Source organism: Oncorhynchus masou, chromosome 24 (assembly GCF_036934945.1).
Source record: "Oncorhynchus masou masou isolate Uvic2021 chromosome 24, UVic_Omas_1.1, whole genome shotgun sequence".
In the NCBI taxonomy this organism is placed as follows: Eukaryota; Metazoa; Chordata; class Actinopteri; order Salmoniformes; family Salmonidae; genus Oncorhynchus; species Oncorhynchus masou.
The window spans coordinates 76,298,911-76,322,294 of NC_088235.1; the positions used below are offsets into that span (position 1 = coordinate 76,298,911).

General features: G+C 44.0%; 1 long non-coding RNA gene across 1 annotated transcript; it reads right to left on the reverse strand.

The window, feature by feature from the left end:
• Window positions 1-835: 835 nt before the first annotated feature.
• On the reverse strand, window positions 836-4,643 carry LOC135511703 (uncharacterized). Its single transcript, XR_010451300.1, has 3 exons — window positions 4,434-4,643; window positions 1,545-1,683; window positions 836-987 (listed from the first exon to the last, which is right to left on the reverse strand). It is a non-coding gene; the product is annotated as an uncharacterized LOC135511703 (long non-coding RNA).
• Between the last annotated feature and the right edge of the window lie 18,741 nt (window positions 4,644-23,384).

Sequence of the window (23,384 nt, forward strand, 5' to 3'; positions counted from 1 at the left end):
TTAATTTACTTGTTTTATTTGCAAGTCAAGGGAAGAGGTAATTTTCTCCACAAACAATCTCTTGGTTAGTAGCAGCCAGCTCTTTATTTTGTTAGGTGTTGAGAGCCGCAATGTTCCCTCAGGTGAATTGCGTACGGACAGTTTATGCTAGCTGCTGGAGCGAAATAGACCTGTGTCACGACTTCCGCCGGAGTTGTTCCCTCTCCTTGTTCCGGCGGTGTTCGGCGGTCGACGTCACCAACCTTCTAGCCATCACTGATCCCTTTTTCATTTTCCATTGGTCTTGTCTTGTCTTCCATCACACCTGGTTCCAATCCCATCAATTACATGTTGTGTATTTAACCCTCTGTTTCCCCTCATGTCCTTGTTGGTGATTGTTTACTGTAAGTGTATGTGTACATCTGTAATGGTGTGCATCGTGTTATGTTACCCATTGATTTTTATTATGTTTTCCGGTGGGTTTTTGTAAATAAATTGCGCCGTCGGAAACACAGTTATTTCTCTCCTGCGTCTGACTTATCTGCCGCCATTTAAACAACCTGTTTGTTGTTCCTTGTAATACAGTGACCTTTCCACACCTTAATATGTTATATGGTGAAAATTATTTGAAAATAAATCTGGTAACTCATAGTTATTTTGCAAAAGAAAGCCACGAGAAAGCCACACGTTTCAATGCATGCCACCGGGACCGGACATATCCTACGTTTCCTCAACCAGATTGTGCCCATTGGGAAGATTGTAGGTAGTTAATTTCAAATACATTTCATGAATATCACAATGAATTGATCCAGAAGTCAACACTTTATTGGTTTCTGATGCAGCTGGAATCATTTAGTCACTTGTCAGTACACTTGTAAAAAAGATTATATAACATTCTATAAAATATAATACACTGAATGTACAAAACATTAAGAACACCTCATACATTTTTTTTCGCCACCTACTGCTTCGCCCTCTTGCAGAAGATTTGTTTGTACTGCAAGTCTCCTGGAAAGACAAGAAGACTGATCATGAGGCTGTGTAACCATATAAGAAACCATGTTAATCTTTAAACAAAAATGGGTACAATAGACTGGTATGTGTTTTGGTACACTCACAGTCAATAACGGGGCATTGAGACGGGCTGTTAACAAAGAACTGACTGCAAGGGTATGAACAGATTGAGGGGGCTTGACTTGTAGAGGGTATAGATGTGTATTGCTGTCTATAAGTACCTACAGTTGTGCTGTTAAGTAGACAAGCACTGCCAACAATAGTCTAGAAAAGTATACTAACAGCCCTTCTTCCCCATACCAACGAACTGAATGCGGTGGTGTGAAAAGGGGTCTCGATCTACGGTATTGTTGTGTATGAGCACCTACAGTCGTGCTGTTGAGTAGACAAGCACTGCCATCAATAGAGTAAATAGGCTAGAAGAGTGTACTAACAGCCCATCTCCTCTATGCCAAAGAACTGACTGCAAGGGTGTGAACATTTTGAGGAGCACTTGGCTTGTGTATTGGTGATTTTGTTTTCTCAAGAGGGGATTATGCTTTCATAAATACCTTTGGCTGTCCGGGCTTGTTTGCGTCCCACATTCTCATTATAATCCGGGATAACAAGATGTGTTCATGCCCAGGAGCCCAAAATGCTGCCAGTTTGAGTTGTACTTCAGGAGAGCACTGTGCAATGCCTCCAGGTGGCCTGTGTGTTTATAAAGACAAAACAGAGAAGATTAAGTCTTTTGGATTTTCTGATTGAAAATATAAAAACATCAGGCTTATGTTGCTGGTCAGGACGTTGTGTCATGGTCCCCTGGAGGTTTTGTGTAGTTCCCGGTTTGTCCCAGGAATGTCCCCAAGGAAATCTTTAGGACGTTCTTGGGACATTGTGTCATGGTCTGCTGGAGGTTTTTGTCATGAGATGGTCCCAGGTGTCTCAAACCATTATAAGCAAAGTAATAAAATGGTATCAGGATTTTAAGCTGTGGTACGCTGTTCAGCTAAAATTGTGTAAAAATATTTAATAAATCACAATATGACTAAATTTGACCTGATCACTTAGTACTGACTTTCAATATGACCCCACCTGGGATTTGACTTCACAACTTCTGGATTTCAGGGAAACTGATCTCTCTGCTGCACCACAAAGTCTCCAGAATTTCAGAAGTGCCCCACACATTCATTACCTATAATACATCTTTGCACTTAGCAAAAGACTACAATCTGAACCGCTATTTTAGTAAAGGAATATATACACTACTATTCAAAAGTCTGGGGACACTTAGAAATGACCTTGTTTTTATAGAAAAGCACATATCTTGTCCATTAAAATAACATCAAACTGATAAGAAATACAGTGTAGATATTGTTCATGTTGAAAATGACTATTGTAGCTGGAAACAGATGATTTTTTATGGAATATCTACATACGCGTACAGAGGCCCATTATCAGCAACCATCACTCCTGAGTTCCAATGGCACGTTGTGTTAGCTAATCCAAGTTTATAATTTGGAAAGGCTAACTGATCATTAGAAAACCCATTTGCAATTATGTTAGCACAACTGAAAACTGTTGTGCTAATTAAAGAAGCAATGAAACTGGCCTTCTTTAGACTAGTTGAGTATTTGGAGTGGGTTCGATTACAGGCTCAAATGGCCAGAAACAAAGTAATTTCCTCTGAAACTCGTCAGTCTATTCTTATTCTGAGAAATGAAGGCTGTTCCATGTGAGAAATTGCCAAGAAACTGAAGATCTCGTACAACGCTGTGGACTACTCCCTTCACAGAACAGCACAAACTGGCTCAAACCAGAATAGAAAGAGGAGTGGGAGGCCCCGGTGCACAACTGAGCAAGAGGACAAGTACATTAGAGTGTTTAGTTTGAGAAACAGACGCCTCACAAGTCCTCAACTGGCAGCTTCATTAAATAGTACCCTCAAAACACTAGTCTCAATGTCAACAGTGAAGAGGCAACTTGATGGCCATCTAGGTAGAGTTTCTCTGTCCAGTGTCTGTGTTCTTTTGCCCATCTTAATCTTTTATTGGCCAGTCTGAGATGGCTTTTTCTTTGCAACTCTGCCTAGACGGCCAGCATCCCGGAGTTGCCTGTTCAGTAGTTGCCTAATGTTGGTGGGGCATACTATTCCGTTTTAATGTTACTCCTGAATCACTATGATAAATATAGTAGTTTTTCTTGAGTGTATTTTTAACATAGCAGAGCTTTACTGCAAATTGTAGGAATACCCGCAAAATAATTAATCGACACAGCAGGAAGAGCAGAATGCTGTGAACCAAAAGGTTGTGAGTTAAAATCCCAGCTGGGGACATAATTAGGATATCATTATTGTATAAATGAACATGGACAATGCAATAATGTATGTCAAATCGTGTCCAAATATGCATGTTGATAACATTGTATGGTAAAACACTGTGTGTGGAGGTGTCACTAACATTGCCAAAAGCCAAAGAGCTGTGAATAGATCAGTGGTTCAATCAGTCACTTGCAATGACACAGAAATTGGTTATTAGAAAAACACAAACTTAAACATTTCCATCACAAACGTCCCCGGAACAAACCGTGTTTTAGACAAAAACCTCCAGGGGACCATGACACAACATTCCAAGAACGTCCTAAAAATGTCCTCAGGGATGTCCTCGGGACAAACCGGGAACTAGACAAAAACTTTCAGGGGATCTTGAAACAACTTCCTTGGGTACGTCTCAGAACAATCCGGGAACAGGACAAAACCTCCAGGAGACCATGACACAATGTCCTGGCAACCATTTCACGACTTTCCGGGGGACATCCTAATGACTCATTTTTGTTTGCAGGGTATATCTACCCATTCACCGGATGTCAATAGATCATGCATACTCAACTTCACTCAGTACCCACACCCAACAGACACCAGACAGTCACCCACACCATCTCCTCCTTACAAATGCCTCTGCTTCTCTCCAATTTAGACTTCAAGCTTTCCATAAACAATCAACTAAGCCTCCATAATACAAAGAAAACTACAGTAGAAGTTGTAGCCTACCTGTAAACACACCAGCTATGACAACACGACACGAACCATGTTAATGCCTAGCTCCAGTATATTTATTGGCTCATCATGGAGTCATGGAAAGATTTAGCAACAGTGACTTACACTCGTTCATGGTGCTGTGCTTGATGTTGGTGGGATCAGATTATGTCTATAGAATACATAGGCTAGTCATGTTAGCTTCTGCGATAGTTAGTTAGCTAGTTAACTAATGGTTAATTATAGTCTAGTAGGCTGTAGCTAACATTAGCTTGCAAAGTTACAAATCACAACTCCAGATAGCAGCTGGCTAATTACATTGATTTGCTTTGGAATATATAGCCAGCGTATTATGAAAGCTCGCTAGATTTTGGTTTAGACAAACAAATGTAGTTCGGTAGTTGGTTAGCTAAGTTAGCTAGGTTACCTCTGCTCGACTTATTTTTTGCTACGCTAATGTTGGCTGGTCGGATTCCTTCCTGTTTGAAGTGAAGGGGAAAATCGATGGAATAGCTTCACTTTTTAACGTTCAACGACCTGGCAACCACATTAGTTGAGACTTCAGGTACGTTTCAAAATCCTCTGGCTGAAAGTGTTGGCTACAAACATGGACATATGGGGTGCTTTGCATGGGAGTATTCACATCATTGCCCCCACCCACTGTCGTCTCCGAGGAATATCTCCGCCAGGTAACCAATGAAATGGCACCGCAGCAGCCTGTGTGTCACGCCTTGGTCTTAGTATTTTGTGTTTTCGTTAATTAGTTGGTCAGGCCACGGTGTGACATGGGTTTTGTTGTTGTATTTCATAGTGGGGTTTTTTAGTTATTGGGATTGCGGCTGAGTAGGGGTGGCCAAAATAGGTTTGGCTGCCTGAGGCGGTTCTCAATCAGTCAGGTGATTCTCGTTGTCTCTGATTGGGAACCGTATTTAGGTAGCCTGGGTTTCACTTTGTATTTCGTGGGTGATTGTCCTTAGTGTCTTGATGTCCTTGTGCTGTGTTAGTTGACACCAGTTTAGGCTGTTTCGGTTTTCATTTTCGTTTATTTGTTTTGTGTTGATTCGTGTTACGTTTGTTTTATTAAACATGGATCACAATAGACACGCTGCAGTTTGGTCCGACTCTCCTTCACCATATGAAAACCGTGACACTGTGCTTGCTTGTAGTTTGCACATCCAGGTACTGAGCACCACACAACAACTAAACTTGGTTAGAATTGTTGTTGATAAAAAATAAAAATAGTTATTTCCAAGCTGATATTCTATGAATGAGTGGCTGGTCCAGTGAGTAACTGTTGTCGCCCATTCTCAACTGGATCCACCTTGACAGCGGCGGTACTATGTCCTGAAATCGCAATGAATTCGGGATATTGTTGGGTTCCTTACAACCAGGAAATGTAGATGGTCTGTTTTTACCGGTGTGATGCAGAAACGCTTGTATTTGCATGTAGTATTTGCATGTAGTTATGACACATATTAATGTTAATAACATATTAATGGACATATACAGTGAAAGAGAAGCAGTAAAATGTCTCTTTAATTTCGACACATACCCACACATAATGTCCTTAAGAGTGTGAGAGTAGGGTCATGGTATAGAAATCCTTCACTATAAATCAAATCAAATTTTATTTGTCACATACACATGGTTAGCAGATGTTAATGCGAGTGTAGCGAAATGCTTGTGCTTCCAGTTCCGACAATGCAGTAATAACCAACAAGTAATCTAACTAACAATTCCAAAACTAATTTCTTATACACAGTGTAAGGGGATAAAGAATATGTACATAAAGATATGAATGAGTGATGGTGCAGAGCAGCATAGGCAAGATACAGTAGATGGTATCGAGTAGACTTTAGACTAGCATTTTGACTAGCATTTTGTCCACTGAACCCGTTTAAAAACAAGTCCATTTCCCCAGTGTTGAACCCTAAGCCCAGGTAACAAAGGCCTGTGGCAGATACAGTAGGATGCTGAAGTGAATCTCCACCAGGGTGTATTTGACCATCTTCTCTTTATGAGTCCTAAGGGCTCCATCACTCACTGGGCACACACTGGTTGAATCAACGTTGTTTCCACGTCATTTCAATGAAATGACATTGAACCAACGTGGATTAGGTGTTGAATTGACATCTGTGTCCAGTGCTTTCTGACAACCGGCCAGTGGCCACTCCCTAAACCTGTTTTACTGTTGCTGAGAGCGAGCGAGAGAGAGAGAGAGGACTCAGTCTGCGGATCCTCCTCCTTACTTGTTGCTCATCCACTATCACCATTACACAACCTGATGGGCTCTTGGATTATTATTGATTAATTGCCGTCTTTGAGAGGGTAGAGTTCTTCAGAGAAAAGGCATTGACAGCCATGTTCAGCCCAGACACACCTTGCGAGGACTCAGTTCCTCTTATCCCACCCTGACACAGTCACATACCCCACAGGAGAAATCTCTCAGCTCCTGATGAGATTAATAAGAGAGGTCCTCGCTACACTGACATATTTAGTGTCTGCTATATTTCCTTGTTTGCAGGCACGTATGCACACGCACACACACACACACGCACGTACACACCCAAACACAAACACAACCCATCACACAACCGTCACACACACAGTCACAAACCATCAATCGCTTATCACCTCATAGACAGACCACAGCATGCAGAGTTTGAGGGTCGTTGCTCTGGTCAATAAAGGGCTAGTATGCGGGCAGATGGAGCTTTACATTTGTTTAAGCTTGTAGCGCTAGGGACCAGCCCACTAAGCTTACTATATCCACCCTGCCTGCTTTAGACCAGCATACTAATGGTCTGCTCAGCCAGCATGTTCCCCACAGAAAGGACACTGATGACATAAGGAGTCCACACACACACACACACACACACACACACACACACACACACACACACACACCACAGTGCAGACATAAGTAGAATCCATGGTGTCTCAGAGTGGTGGCAGACTGAGAGTCAATGGTCAGTATGTTTATATGCTTGCTTTCCCATCGTCTCTCGTTGTAGTGTATCATCCACTTGAACAGGCAGCCCTGCAGTAGCCCTGAGAGGCCCCGAAGGGGCCGTCTCTGCCATGATAACAACATACATTGCATGCAAATACAACATCATGCACTGATACTCACACCACGTGGGTATCAAATGAAACAAACTCCCACTATATTCCATTTGAGGAACATACAGCATTGCAACAAGAAAGCAGAAGCCAGCACACACAGAGGAACCAGGCTGGTACTTTGGTTATGAAATATTCAACTCAGTGATAGGATAGGGAGTCTAAGTGAAGGAAAGAAAATATATGATTGCCTCTGCTCCACATGGAGGGTACTAACCTTTTTTATCAGTCGAAGCCTGTATCCAGACATTTCCGGGCTATGGCAAACATTTCTCCAAAATAGCTAGGTTTCCACCCAATTGGCGACAGATGTTCATGCAAATAATATAGGCTAAAACACTGAGAAATGACCCTCCCCTGGACTAGATTTGTTTAAAAAAATACTAAACCCTCCCCTTGACTGAAATTGAAAAAATATTACCTTCCCTCATTTTCCATCAGGTAACCATTATGTACATTTCCATCCATCCCTACAGTAATGCCATATCTAGGATAATGAATTAACTTTCCTTGCCACTCTCAAAGTGTGGTCACTTTAATTAGACTTTACTAACAACAAGAGGGTTTTGTGTTGGAGCCTAATTCTTCCTATTTAAGAAATAATAGGTCGGCCTACTTGTTTGACAGACTATAGCCTACTATATCCATAGATGTGTCTCTCACGGATCCCCGGTACTGCTGCTCATTCCGTGCACCAGTTCTAGAGGTCTATGTCACCGGCCTCTAGGCGTCACTGAACTCATTACGGCACATCTGGTTCCCATTCCCCCGCTGATTAGTAATTGTATGTGTGCGCCCCCTGTTCACCATTGTCTTGGTCGGTTATTGTTCCCATGTCCATTGGTCTTGTGAGTACCTGTGCTTTGTTGTTGCATCTTTCATGCTGCGTGTATTGTGCAATTGTTATTACAGGTCTCGTTCCGTGTATTTATTAGAGGTGTAACCTCGCTCTTTTGTTTGGGTTTACATCCCTGTGTTTTTGTATACCTGTTTGTTTTAGGATTTGTCCCCGTGCCTTTTCATGCCATGTTGTATTTTTTGAGTTTTAAACCCCCCTATTACTATTCCTGTGCCTGTCTCCAATCATTTATACAAAGTGACAGTGTCAGTCAATTCCTCCACCCTGCACTCTTTAAATAGCCTACCTTTGTGTCAGTGAAGGGCTGTTAAAGAAAACTGCAAAACGCACAGGCCTACCCCTTGTTAGTTTAAGATTTTGAAGAAAATAAAACTGATCTGATTATACAAAAGGATCTATACTGAACAAGAATATAAACGCAACATGCAACTTCAAAGGTTTTTGCTGAGTTACAGTTCATATAAGGAAATCAGTCAATTTAAATAAATTATTTAGGCCCTAATCTATAGATTTCACATGACTGGGCAGGGGCGCAGCCATGGGTGGGCCTGGGAGGACATAGGCTTACCCACTTGGGAGCCAGGCCCAGCCAATCAGAATGAGTTTTTCCCCACAAAATGACTATTACAGACAGAAATACTCCTATGTTCCCCTCCCTCCTCCTCCCTCCCCCCTTGAGAATACCACAGGTGAAGAAGCTGGATGTGTCACACCCTGATCTGTTTAACCGATCCTTGTGCTTATCTCCACCCCCCTCCAGGTGTCGCCCATCTTCCCCAATATCCCCTGGGTACTTATACCTGTGTTCTCTATTTGTCTGTTGCCAGTTTGTCTTGTTTGTCAAGTCAACCAGCGTTATGTCTCATCAGCTCTTGCTTTTCCTCAGTCTCTCTTTTTCTCGCTCTCCTGGTTTTGACCTGCTCTCCTGTCCTGACTCTGAGCCTGCTTGCCTGACCAGTCTGCCAGTCCCTGAGCCTGCCTGCCGTCCTGTGCCTTTGCCCCTATTCTAGATTAACGACCTCTGCCTGACTCTGAGCCTGCCTGCCGTCATGTGCCTTTGCCCCTATTCTGGATTAACGACCTCTGCCTGACTCTGAGCCTGCCTGCCATCCTGTGCCTTTGTCACTACTCTGGTTTATCGACCCCTGCCTTCCTTGACCTGTCGTTTGCCTGCCTCTGTTGCTGTAACAAACATTTTTACTTCAACACAGTCTGCGTCTGGGTTTTACCTGAAATGTGATAGGATGTGGAGGTCCTGGAATGGGGTGGTTACAGGTGGTCTGCAGTTGTGAGGCCGGTAAGACGTACAGCCAAATTCTTTAAAATGACGTTGGAGGGGGCTTATGGTAGAGAAATTAACATTCAATTCTCTGGAAACAGCTCTGTTGGACATTCCTGCAGTCAGCATGCCAATTGCACACTTCCCCAAAACTTGAGACATCTGTGGCATTGTGTTCTGTAACAAAACTGCACATTTTAGAGTGGCCTTTTATTGTCCCCAGCACAAGGTGCAACTGTGTAACGATTATGCTGTTTATTCAGCTTCTTGATATGCCACACCTGTCAGGTGGCTGGATTGTCTTGGCAAAGGAGAAATGCTCATGAACAGGGACATAAATACATTTGTGCACAACATTTGAAAGACATTTCTGGAAACATGAAACAAGGGACTGGCACTTTACATGTAGCGTTTATATTTTTGTTCAGTGTATAACAGCGCTTTGTTCAGTGATACTTTATGCTAGAAACAAGCTGTAAAATATCTGAGAAAGACGTGACTCTGATGCATATGCAGATATCATTGCTTTGTTTTGTTGACGTTCAGAAGCTGAGCCACAACCATCTATAGCCAAGTAAACAAAAAATAGACTTTGCTTGGGAAGTAATCTAATTCTGTCGCTATCAATTGATTAAGCTATTTACTTTCTTTACAATAGAAGATGGTTAAACTCAGACATCTTTTAAGGAAACACTTTTGATTTTCTCTTGTTGGGTAAAGTCACAGAAGAAGAGCAGCCAGCAGTTAAAGCCTCCATTTTTCTGTGTCAGTCGGCCTACTCTGTTTGGGTGGAAAAATAGGCCTAACTTTTGAAAGTACCATGCTCAGATTCCTAATGATGTCTCAGATTAAATTATTAGCTAACAGGTACTGTTTCGTTGCATTTCTGTAATTTGTGTGGTATTAAAAAATATTCTGCTAATATGTAAATTGATGTAGAACTGCATGAAATGTTTATAAAGGTCAAATTTTTATCGAACCTGCAAATATGATGATAGATTAAATTCAATGCTTTTACTATAAAGGAGATCTTTCCACCCCTCCTCTTGTCCACGGTGGTCTGGCCCATAGCCATGTGCACTATCAAAATTACTGCATTGCTATGTAATGCTTAAATAACAAAGAACAGTTTCTAAAACTGCATATCTAAGGCCCTGGTCTGTCCAAGAAGTGGACAGAAGTGTTCTCTGCTAGCCATATTTTTAAAAATTATTATTTTGGGTATAGGGGAGGGTCACGTTAGGTCAAATAGATTTTGCTGAAGGGAGGGCCATCCATTTTAATTTCAGATGTCCGATTTTCCCCATGTAACAGCTTTCATGTTGCCATGCTGTCTGTCTGTCTGTTCTACATACATGCCACTAACCTATATACTGTTGCTCTCATAGTTTTAAGAACAAAGTATGGTCAGCCTCCCCAGCTGGTACAAAGTGAGATCAACAGCATCCTGAAAGCCCCACTTATCAGACCAGGGGATAACGATGCCTTATAGGAGTTCTCCCTCCCTGTTCCCACTGATCTGAAGGCTGCAGTCAGTGGAAGGTAAAAATGACAGTGAAAATGTGAAATGTGCCTCGTAGACAGACTTCTTGGCAAGCTGCCAGCTGCTTATCGTGATGGCTTTGTGGAGTACTGCATCACACTAAGAATCATCAAAGATGATACAGGGCAGACATATACCTTCCAAGACTTGTCGTCATGGTTACAGCTAAATGCAAGCACTAAGAGCATCGCACATCAGTCCTTTTGCTCGACTGATTCCTCTACCAGAGATGAAGGATGAAGGGGACAGTGCATGATCGGAGCCTTTATTCTGCTCAACACAGAATAGCGGCATGTGCGCAATCCCTCAAATTGTTTGGGGAAAATATCCTTTCTTTTTTTTCATCTGTGTTCAATTGTAGGCTATTGTTCATACTATTAAAAAATATAAAATAACGCCACATGAATTATAAGCAAATCTTGCCAGCTAAATCAACTAGTGTAGCCCACAGCCATATGGCATAGCCAGATCAGGGCCTAACATAAGGACAACTCAGAATGTGCTGTTGTGTACTTTTGAAATAGGCTACATTTTCTTCATATCATAATGTTTCATTAGACATGCCTAACATAAATAATGGATGCGTCCTCCAGACATGACGCTTGGCATTCAGGCCAATCATGGTTTCATCAGACCAGAGAATCTTGTTTCTCATGGTCTGAGAGTCGTTAGGTGCAATTTGGCAAACTCCAAGTGGGCTGTCATGTGCCTTTTACTGAGGAGTGGCGTCCGTCTGGCCACTCTACCATAAAGGCCTTGATTGGTAGAGTGCTGCAGAGATGGTTGTCCTTCTGGAAGGTTCTCCCATCTCCACAGAGGAACTCTGGAGCTCTGTTAGAGTGACCATTGGGTTCTTGATCACCTTCCTGACCAAGGCCCTTCTCTCCCGATTGCTCACTTTGGTCGGGCAGCCAGCTCTAGGAAGAGTCTTGGTGGTTCTAAACTTCTTCCATTTAAGAATGATGGAGGCCACTGTGTTCTTGGGGACCTTCAATGCTGCAGACATGTTTTGGTACCCTTCCCCAGATCTGTGCCTCGACACAATCCTGTCTCTGAGCTCTACAGACAATTCCTTCAACCCCATGGCTTGGTTTTTGCTCTGGCATGCACTGTCAACTGTGGGACCTTACACAGTTGAAGTCGGAAGTTTACATACACCTTAGCAAAATACATTTAAACTCAGTTTTTCACAATTTCTGACATTTAATCCTAGAAAACAATTCCCTGTCTTAGGTCAGTTAGGATCACCACTTTATTTTAAGAATGTGAAATGTCAGAATAATAGTAGAGAGAATTATTTATTTCAGCTTTTACTTCTTTCATCACATTCCCAGTGGGTCAGAATTTCATATACACTCAATGTATTTGGTAGCATTGCCTTTTAAATGGTTTAACTTTGGTCAAACGTTTTGGGGAGCCTTCCACAAGCTTCCCACAACAGTTGGGTGAATTTGGGCCCATTCCTCCTGACAGAGATGGTGTAACTGAGTCAGGTTTATTGGCCTCCTTGTTCGCACATCCTTTTTCAGTTCTACCCACACATTTTCTATAGGATTGAGGACTTTATGCTAGCCACTCCAATACCTTGACTTTGTTGTCATTAAGCCATTTTGCCACAACTTTGGAAAAATGGTCATTGTCCATTTGGAAGACCCATTTGCGACCAAGCTTTAACTTCCTGACTGATGTTTTGAGATGTTGCTTCAATATATCCACATAAAATTCCACCCTCATGATGCCATCTATTTTGTGAAGTGCACCAGTCCCTCCTGCAGCAAAGCACCCCCACCACATGATGCTGCCACCCCCGTGTTTCACGGATGGGATGGTGTTCTTCGGCTTGCAAACCTCCACCTTTTTCCTCCAAACATAACGATGGTCATTATGGCCAAACAGTTCTACTTTTGTTTCATAAGACCAGAGGACATTTCTCCCAAAAGTATGATCTTAGTCCCCATATGCAGTTGCAAACCGTAGTTTGGCATTTTTATGGCGGTTTTTGGTGCTGAGGATTCTTCCTTGCTGAGTGGCCTTTCATATTATGTCAATATAGGACTCGTTTTACTGTGGATATAGATACTTTTGTACCTGTTTCCTCCAGCATCTTCACAAGGTCCTTTGCTGTTGTTCTGGGATTGATTTGCACTTTTCACACCAAAGTACATTCATCTCTCGGAGACAGAACGCGTCTCCTTCCTGAGCGGTATGACGGCTGCGTGGTCCCATGGTGTTTATACTTGCATACTATTGTTTGTACAGATGAACGTGGTACTTTCAGGTTTTTGGAAATTGCCCTCAAGGATGAACCAGACATGTGGAGGTCTACAAAAAAATTCTGAAGTCTTGGCTGATTTATTTTGATTTTCCCATGATGTCAAGCAAAGAGGCACTGAGTTTGACGGTAGGCCTTGAAATACATCTAAAGCTTCATCTGAAGCTTCTAAAGCCATGACATAATTTTCTGGAATTTTCCAAGCTGTTTAAAGGCACATTCAACTTAATGTTGGTAATCTTCTGACCCACTGGAATTGTGATATATTGAATTACAAGTTAAATAGTTTGTCTTCAAACAATTGTTGGAAAAATGACTTGTGTCATGCACAAAGTAGATGTCCTAACCAACTTGCCAAAACTATAGTTTGTTAACAATAAATTTGTGGAGTGGTTGAAGAACGAGTTTTAATGACTCCAACCTAAGTGTATGTAAACTTCCGACTTCAACTGTATATACAGGTGTATGCCTTTCCAAATCATGTCAAATCAATTGAATTTACCACAGGTGGCCTCCAATCAAGTTGTAGAAACATCTCAAGGATGATCAATGGAAACAGGATGCACTTGAGCTCAATTTCGAGTGTCATAGCAAAGGTTTTGAATACTTATGTAAATTAGGTATTTCAGTACTTTTTTTATTTAGAAATGTGTAAACCTTTCTAAAACCTGTTTCGCTTTGTCATTATGGGGTATTGTGTGTCGATGGATAAGGAAAAAAATGTATGCATTTTTTTAGAATAAGGCTGTAACGTAACAAAACATGGAAAAAGTCAAGGGGTCTGAACTGTAGCTGCAGAAAGGGAAAGGAGAGGGGGGGGAGAGGTTGGAGGTGGGGCAAATGGGTAAGGTAGAGGATAGGGAAAAGAGGTGAGAGCACATTCTTTGCAGTGATGTTTGCTCCAAAAAGGCTCTCTTCTGTTCCTCTCCCAGTTCACATGGAGACCAAACAGACCGAGGTGAGGGATACACTTGTGGCTGAAGGGCCAATGGTGGGAAGCAACAAATCCATCGTTTAAAATGAGGGCAGCTGACTCTTTAATTAATTTTTATATACATACATTCACTATGGTTATTTGGTACTACAGCATTTCAAAAGCACTGAGAATAGAACAAAAAGAGTGTGACAGACTTTTGTCCATTGTGCTGAGGATAATTTGGCCGACATAACATCAGCCATGAGAGTGAGGGAGCCCCAGGGTGTTGAGAGAGAACAACAACAACAGGCAGAGGAAACGTCTGTGGACAGAAGGTCAGCCGCACATACTGTCGTTTCCGCACACAGCTTGTTAGAAAGAAGGACTCGTCTTTTTCCTCAAAATGTGAACATCTCTGATATGGAATGAGACTCATGGAAACCGACTCAATGCCTGATGTTTTTGAACATGGTTCAACAACCAAGTTACATAACATCCACCATTTTGGGTCATGCAAGGATCAATTGCCTTGGTCTATCTTTTCAGAGAGTCTTGCTGAAGGTAAACACCTTTCATCTGCCAAAGTGAGTAAATCCTACTAATATACCAGCTGTGTGGACAAATCAAATCACTTTTTTTGTCACATGCGCCGATTACAATGGAGGTAGAATTCACTGTGACTGTGAAATGGTTGCTTACCAACCTCCCCAACGATGCAGAGGTAAAAAATTCTAAAAATAGTAATACAAGAAGAATAAAATACACAAATGAAGCTATATACCGGGAGTAACTGTACCAGATCAATGTGCAGAGGTATGGGGTATTTCAGGTTTCTTATGTACAGTGCAAAAAGTATTTGCCCCCTTCCAGATTTTCTCGATTTTTGCATATTGTTTTCCACTGAATGTTATCAGATCGATAACCAAGCCACTTAGCTTGTACTGAATAGGACTGCAGATAGACCAAACATTTATGGCTAGTGTTCATCGATTGATCAACGCTGAATGTACAATTGTGTGTAATAAATACACTTGTACCTCATTTCTGTTACGGTGTTTGTATGTTTTGTACGCATCTCTATTCCTGTAGGGAAGCAAGACATCAATAATCACAGGTCAACCCTCGGTCACGCTCTGCACCTGTTGAGTCACAGTAGTGTTGCTTCTATCCTAAACTGTCAATTTTCTCTACACCTTAGCCTTGGTGTGCCTATAGAAAAAGGCTTAAATGTTCCCCAGATGCCTACTGTTATCCAATCTACAGCACGCCAAGGGCCAAGGGCCAATCTCTGTCTTGATACAATTGCCTCCCAAGGTCTGTTATAAATCACAATTACATTGAACACTGAATGCTCTGCTGACCTCAACGTCATTCTATTCTACTGCATGACTCCAGGTAGTGTCACTGGTAACTTTCCCCTGCAAAAATATAGCGTTTTAATGTCATTTGTTGAACATTATGTTGTACTTTAGCCAACTAAGTTTTCTCCCCAAATACTTTCCTCCAAGACAGTGGGTCGTAAAACTGGCTCTTCTCACGTGTGATACAAAAGTGGTCTTCTCTTTCTCTCACTCTCTTATTTCCTGAACCTCTCTTATCCTGGTCCTCAAGGAAGGGAAAATAACCTTTTAGCAGGCCTACCAAGGGGGCTTTGCCTTTAATGGCAAGAACTGGTAACTGATAAGTTAGGGAAAGTACCATTTAGGGAATATCAGAGTTAGATTTTATTAGGATCCCCATTAGCGACAGCTAGTCTTACTGGCGTCCGACAAATAACGAAAAAGACATTTCAGACTAATTTCTTTACAATTGACTATATGTATGTGTCGTGTCTTTACTATCATTACACTGAAGACTTATAGTTTTTTATCAAAGATTCTCTGAAATTAGTATTATGCGATCAAACTGATTAATCATGTAACTGTAATTATCTAGGAAGTCGGGCACCAAGGAAAATATTCAGATTACAAAGTTATAATTTCCTAATATAACCTTTCAGATATTTTCATATCTGATCAATAGTCTTCTGATTAATTAATGATTTACTTTACCTCACGTTAGTGTCACGCCCTGGTCTATATTTATTATGTTATCTTCATTTATTGGGTTCTGGCCAGGGTGTGACATGGGTTTATTTGTAGTGTGTTTCGTCTTGGGGTTGTGTGGGGTGTACAGATTAGTCTATGGCTGCCTGAGGCGGTTCTCAATCAGAGGACAAAATGATTATGTTGTCTCTGATTGGGAACCATCTTTAATAGCCTGGGTTTCACTGTGTGTTTGTGGGTGATTGTTCCTGTCTCTGTGTTTGTTGCACCAGTCAGGGCTGTTTCGGTTTTCACCCACAAAAACACAGTTTTGTATTGTTCGTGCTTTTCTTCATCATTAAAGATGACAACGATAATCACCTGACTCTGAGAACCGCCTCTTCATCAGAGGAGGATTGGAAGAAACCCGTTACCCCAAGAGAATCACCCACCACAAATAAACCCATGTCACACCCTGGCCTGACCCAAGGAATGAAGATAACATAATAAATATAGGACTTCTGGACTTGGGAGGAGATATTGGACAAAAGGACCCTAAACAGCCATGGCGGCTATCGTTAGCAAAAGGGAAGTGGGGGTCAACTGAGAAGTCACTACAGAGTTAATAATTAATAATTATATAATTATATAATAATTAATAATTATAACAGATTGCCAATACTAATCCTTTGCCAGATCTGCCAGTCATTCGCCAGACAATTCAATCAATATATTATATTCCAGATCTGCCAGTGTGTCATCTTGATCGCTGTCAGAAAGACTCTTCCAGATCTGGAGAGTTTCCATCTCTTCCAGATCTGCTAGTCAACCAGACTCTTCGTGGGTATTCTAAGAGAACCATTCATGTTGTTGATTCAGCAATGGTCTGCAACCTTTGTCTCCTCGTAATGGAGGAAAACATGGTCAGACTGAGAATTTCTCAAAGCTGGTTTTATTCTGTCGGAATTGCAGAAAAGTCTGTCCCGGGATGTTTAACTGGGCTCATGGGTGGTCCTCTGATTTAGTTCAACTCAAAAGGGAATTGGAGTTTCCTTCGTTAAACAGTCCAAAATCACATTACACAATTTTACAAACAGTATAATCCTCAATCATTCATCTTATACAACAAAGATGGGGTTTTATATCTGAGGCTATTTATATAAACAGCGTTGTCCGGGATGCCTGACCATCTCCTCATGGGTTTACTCTGATTTAGTTCAACTCAAATGGACCAGTTCGTAGCTGGATTCTTCACCGATCTTTTATACCTTCTCAGGAACGTAAATGTTGTTCGGACCTCAAGTTCTGTGAGGTGAGAGAAATTCCTTTGTTCTCTATGAAAATTCACTCTGTCGTTATACTGTGTGGCCATGAGGCAGGGTCTTCTCTAGGAATTTAAGACCTCTCTGACCACAGCAGCCTAGTTGAAGGAGGCAAGGGGGAGGCAGGGAGAGGGGGATGGGGCTTGCTGTATCCAAAGAGGGCAATGTCATGACATATGTTAACATGTTGTGTGTGTGTGTGCATATCTATCAGTTAAACATACATGTCAGTACATACACACAAAAAGTAGGACACATGCGGGAGAAGCGTTGTGTGTCGTGAGCTGTTGCTTTATTTGTATTTTGAAAGGTTTGCTGTTCAGTTATGCCATATGAGTATGCAATCATGGGTCTATATAATACTGTAGTGACTTTATATTTAAATCAGAAAATCCTACCAACGGGACATTAAAAACTATAAACTATAATATCTTATGCTTCACTGAGTCATGGCTGAACGACGACATTAAGAACATACATATACACTCTATTGGCAAGACAGAACAGCAGCCTCTGGTAAGACACGGGGCAGGGGCCTATGCATTTTCATAAACAACAGCTGGTGCATGATATCTAAGGAAGTCTCAAGGTTTTACTCGCCTGTGGTAGAGTATCTCATGATAAGCTGTAGACCACACTATCTACCGAGAGAGTTTTCATCTGTATTATTTGTAGCTGTCTACAGAACAAAGTTGGCACTACAACCGCACTCAATGAGCTGTATTTCGCCATAAACAAACAGGAAAAGACTCACCCAGAGGCGACGCTCCTGGTGGCCGGGGACTTTAATGCAGGTAAACTTAAATCAGGTTTATCGAATTTCTATCAGCATGTTAAATGTGCCACCAGAGGGGGAAAAAATTATAGACCTGTCACACCCTGACCATAGTTTGCTTTGTATGTTTCTATGTTTTGTTTGGTCAGGGTGTGATCTGAGTGGGCATTCTATGTTGTGTGTCTAGTTTGTCTGTTTCTGTGTTTGGCCTGATATGGTTCTCAATCAGAGGCAGGTGTTAGTCATTGTCTCTGATTGGGAACCATATTTAGGTAGCCTGTTTGGTGTTGGGTTTTGTGGGTGATTGTTCCTGTCTCTGTGTTTGTTGCACCAGATAGGGCTGTTTCGGTTTTCCACGTTTGTTGTTTTGTATTATGTTCATGTTTAGTTGTCTTATTAAAAAACATGAACTTCAACCACGCTGCGTTTTGGTCCGCCTCTCCTTCAACTCAAGAAAACCGTTACAGAATCACCCACCACAACAGGACCAAGCGGCGTGGTAACGGGCAACAGCAACAGCGGCACAAAGAGGAATGGACATGGGATGATGTATTGGATGGAAAGGGTTGCTACACATGGGAGGAGATCCTGGCGGGAAAGGATCGCCTTCCATGGGAACAGGTGGAGGCAGCTAGGAGAGCAGAGGCAGAGAGAGGAGCCGGCGATATGACGGAACACGGCTGGCAAGGAAGCCCGAGAGGCAGCCCCAAAAGATTCTTGGAGGGGGGCACACAGGAAGTATGGCAAAGCCAGGTAGGAGACCTGAGCCAATTTCCTGTGCTTACCGGAGGGCTAGAGAGACTGGGCAGGCACCGTGTTATGCTTTGGAGCGCACGGTGTCCCCAGTGCAGGTGCATAGCCCGGTGAGGTACATACCAGCTCCGCGTATCGGCCGGGCTAGAGTGGGCATCGAGCCAAGTGCCATGTAAGCCGGCCCAAGGAGACGCACTGGAGACCAGATGCGTAGAGCCGGCTTACATGGCACCAGCCTTGCGCATGGTGTCCCCGGTTCGCCTGCAAATCCCAGTGCGGGCTATTCCACCGGGAGCGACCGGGAGCAGTCAACCAGGTAAGGTTGGGCAGGCTCGGTGCTCAAGAGCTCCAGTGCGCCTGCACGGTCCGGTCTATCCGGTACCACCTCCACGCACCAGCCCTCCGGTGGCAGCCCCCCTCACCAGGCTGTCTCTCCGTCTCATCCTTACAGGTGCTCCCGCCTGTCCAGCGCTGCCGGAGCCTTCCTCCTCTCCAGCGCTGCCGGAGTCTCCCACCTCTCCTGCGCTGCTAGAGCTTTCCTCCTCTCCAGCGCAGCCGGAGTTTCCCGCCTGTTCGGCGCTGTCAGAGCTCCCGCCCCTCAGTCCAGAGGCGCCAGAGCCCCTCATTCCAGAGGCGCCAGAGCTCCTCAGTCCAGCGCTGCCAGAGCCTTCCTCTCCAGCGTTGCCGGAGCTTCCCATCTGCCCAGCGCCATCTGAGCTACCCGTCTGCCCAGCGCCGCCTGTGCCGCCAGTCTGCCCAGCGCCGCCAGTCTGCCCAGTGCCGCCAGTGCCGCCAGTCTGCAAGGAGCCGCCAGTGCCACCAGTCTGCCCAGTGCCGCCAGTGCTGCCAGTCTGCCCAGCGCCGCCAGTGCCGCCAGTCTGCAAGGAGACGCCAGTGCCGCCAGTCTGCAAGGATCCGCCAGTGCCGCCAGTCAGCCCAGAGGCGCCAGAGCCCCTCAGCCCAGAGGCGCCAGAGCCCCTCAGCCCAGAGGCGCCAGGGCCCCTCAGCCCAGAGGCGCCAGGGCCCCTCAGCCCAGAGGCGCCAGGGCCCCTCAGCCCAGAGGCGCCAGGGCCCCTCAGCCCAGAGGCGCCAGAGCCCCTCAGCCCAGAGGCGCCAGAGCCCCTCAGCCCAGAGGCGCCAGAGCCCCTCAGCCCAGAGGCGCCAGAGCCCCTCAGCCCAGAGGCGCCAGAGCCCCTCAGCCCATAGCTTCCGCCCCTCTGTCCCGAGCTGCCCCTCAGTTCAGTGGGGTCATTTAGTAGGGTCGCCGTGGTTAGGAGGCCACGGAAGCGGACAAGTTGGTGGACTAAGACTATGGTGAAGTGGGGGCCACGTCCAGCACCAGAGCCGCCACCGCGGACAGATGCCCACCCAGACCCTCCCCATTAGGTTCAGGTTTTGCGGCCGGAGTCTGCATCTGGGGGGGGGGGGGGGTACTGTCACACCCTGACCATAGTTTGTTTGCTTTGTATGTTTCTATGTTTTGTTTGGTCAGGGTGTGATCTGAGTGGGCATTCTATGTTGTGTGTCTAGTTTGTCTGTTTCTGTGTTTGGCCTGATATGGTTCTCAATCAGAGGCAGGTGTTAGTCATTGTCTCTGATTGGGAACCATATTTAGGTAGCCTGTTTGGTGTTGGGTTTTGTGGGTGATTGTTCCTGTCTCTGTGTTTGTTGCACCAGATAGGGCTGTTTCAGTTTTCCACGTTTGTTGTTTTGTATTATGTTCATGTTTAGTTGTCTTATTAAAAAACATGAACTTCAACCACGCTGCATTTTGGTCTGCCTCTCCTTCAACTCAAGAAAACCGTTACAGAATCACCCACCACAACAGGACCAAGCGGTGTGGTAACGGGCAACAGCAACAGCGTCACAAAGAGGAATGGACATGGGACGATGTATTGGACCACACTGCGTTTTGGTCCGCCTCTCCTTCAACTCAAGAAAACCGTTACAAGACCACCGTTACTCCGCACAAAAACGCGTACAAAGCTCTCCTTCGCCCTTGATTTGGCAAATCTGACCATAATTCTATCCTCTTGATTCCAGCTTACGAGCAAAATTTAAAGCAGTAAGCACCAGTGACCCAGTCTATAAAAATGTGGTCAGGTGAAGCAGATGCTAAACTACAGGACTGTTTTGTTATTACAGAATGGAACATCTTCCAGGATTCTTCCGATGGCAATGAGGAGTACACCACATCAGTCACTGGCTTTATCAATAATTGCACCGAGGACATAGTCCCCATAGTGACTGTACGTACATACCCCAACCAGAAGCCATGGATTACAGGCAACATTCGCACTAAGCTAAGGGTAGAGCTGCCACTTTCAAGGTGCGGGACTCTAACTCGGAAGCTTATAAGAAATCCCACTTTGCCCTCCGACGAACCATCAAACAGGCAAAGCGTCAATACAGGAGTAAGATCAAATCTTACTACACCGCTCCGATGCTCGTCGGATGTGGCAGGGCTTGCAAACTATCACAGACTACAAAGGGAAGCACAGCCATGAGCTGCCCAGTGACATGAGCCTACCAAACAAACTAAATAACTTCTATGCTTGCTTCGAGTCAAATAACACTGAAATATGCATGAGAGAATCAGCTGGTCTGGATGACTGTGGGATCACGCTCTCCGCAGTCGATGTGAGTAAGACCTTTAACAGGTCAACATTCACAAGGTCGCTGGGCCAGATGGATTACCAGGACCAACTGGCAAGTGTCTTCACTGACATTTTCAACCTCTCCCTGTCTGAGTCTGATATACCAACATGTTTCAAGCAGACCACCATCGTCCCTGTGCCCAAGAACACTAAGGTAACCTACCTACATGACTACCGCCCCGAAGCACTCTGTTGCCATGAAATGCTTTGAAAGGCTGGTCATGGCTCACATCAACACCATTATCCCAGAAACCCTAGACCCACTCCAATTTGCATAAGGCACCAACGGATCCACAGATGATGCAATCTCTATTGCACTCCACACTGCCCTTTCCCACCTGGATAAAATGAACACCTATTTGAGAATGCTATTCATTGACTACTTCTCAGCGTTCAACACCATGGTGCCCTCAAAGCTCATCATTAAGCTAAGGACCCTGGGCTAAACACCTTCCTCTGCAACTGGGTCCTAGACTTCCTGACAGGCCACCCCCAGGTGGTAAGGGTAGGTAACAACACATTCGCCACGCTGATCTTCAACACAGGTGCTCCTCAAGGGCGTGTGCTCCCTATTCACTCATGACTGTACGGCCAGGCATACATATAACACCATCATTAAGTTTGCTGATGATAGGCCTGATCAACGATGAGACAGCCTATAGGGAGGAGGTCAGAGACCTGACCATGTGGTGCAAGGACAACAACGTGATCAAGACAAAGGGGATGATTGTGGACTACAGGAAAAGGAGGGCCGAGCATTCCCCCATTCTCATCAATTGGGCTGTAGTAGAGCAGGTTGAGAGCTTCAAGTTCCTTGGTGTCCACATCACCAACAAACTAACATGGTCCAAACACATCAAGACAGTCGTGAATAGGGTGCACATCAAAATGTATTCCCCCTCAGGAGACTGAAAGATTTGTTATTGGTCCTAAGATCCTCAAAAAGTTTTACAGGTGCACCATCGAGAGCATCCTGACGGGTTGCATCACTGCCTGGTATGGTAACTGTTTGGCTTTCAACCGCAAGGCACTACAGAGGGTAGTGCGTATGGCCCAGTACATCACTAGGGCCAAGCTTCCTGCCATCCAGAACCTCTATGCCAGGCGGTGTCAGAGGAAGGCCCTAAAAATGGTCAAAGTCTCAAGCCACCCTAGTCATAGACTGTTCTCTCTGCCAACGCACGGCAAGCGATACCAGAGCGCCAAGTCTAGGTCCAAGAGGCTTCTAAACAGCTTCTACCCCAAGTCATAAGACTCCTGAACAGCTAATCAAATGGCTACCCAGCCTATTTGCCCCCCCCCCCCCACCGTACTGCTGCTACTGTGTTATTATCTATGCATAGACACTTTAATAACCCTACCTGGATTTACATAATTACCTCAATTACCTCAACACCGGTGCCCCCGTACATTGGCACATTGACTCTGAACCAGTACCCCCTGTATATAGCCCCACTAATGTTATTTACTTATTTGTTTTTCTTATCTCTTACTTTTTTAGGTACTTTCTTAAAACTGCATTGTTGGTTAAGGGCTTGTAAGTAAGCATTTCACTAAGGTCCTCACCTGGTGTGTTCGGCACATGTGACAAATAAAATGTATATAGCCACTTTAGACTGGGGATAGGGGTAACCATGTGAATTCCAAAGAAAAATTCTGTATTCTATAATTAATGCATTTCTATTCACCTTAGACTACTCACTGTTTCGTGGTGATTGGGGTTGGTCCAACAGGTGGTTGATAGCGTATGTATAGTTCGTACAAACCAAAATCATATAAAGTTTTAGTGCAAGACAATTCCAACAAAAATAAAGTAGGCCTTTACAAACGCTTTAAATGAAACAAGAATGAACAG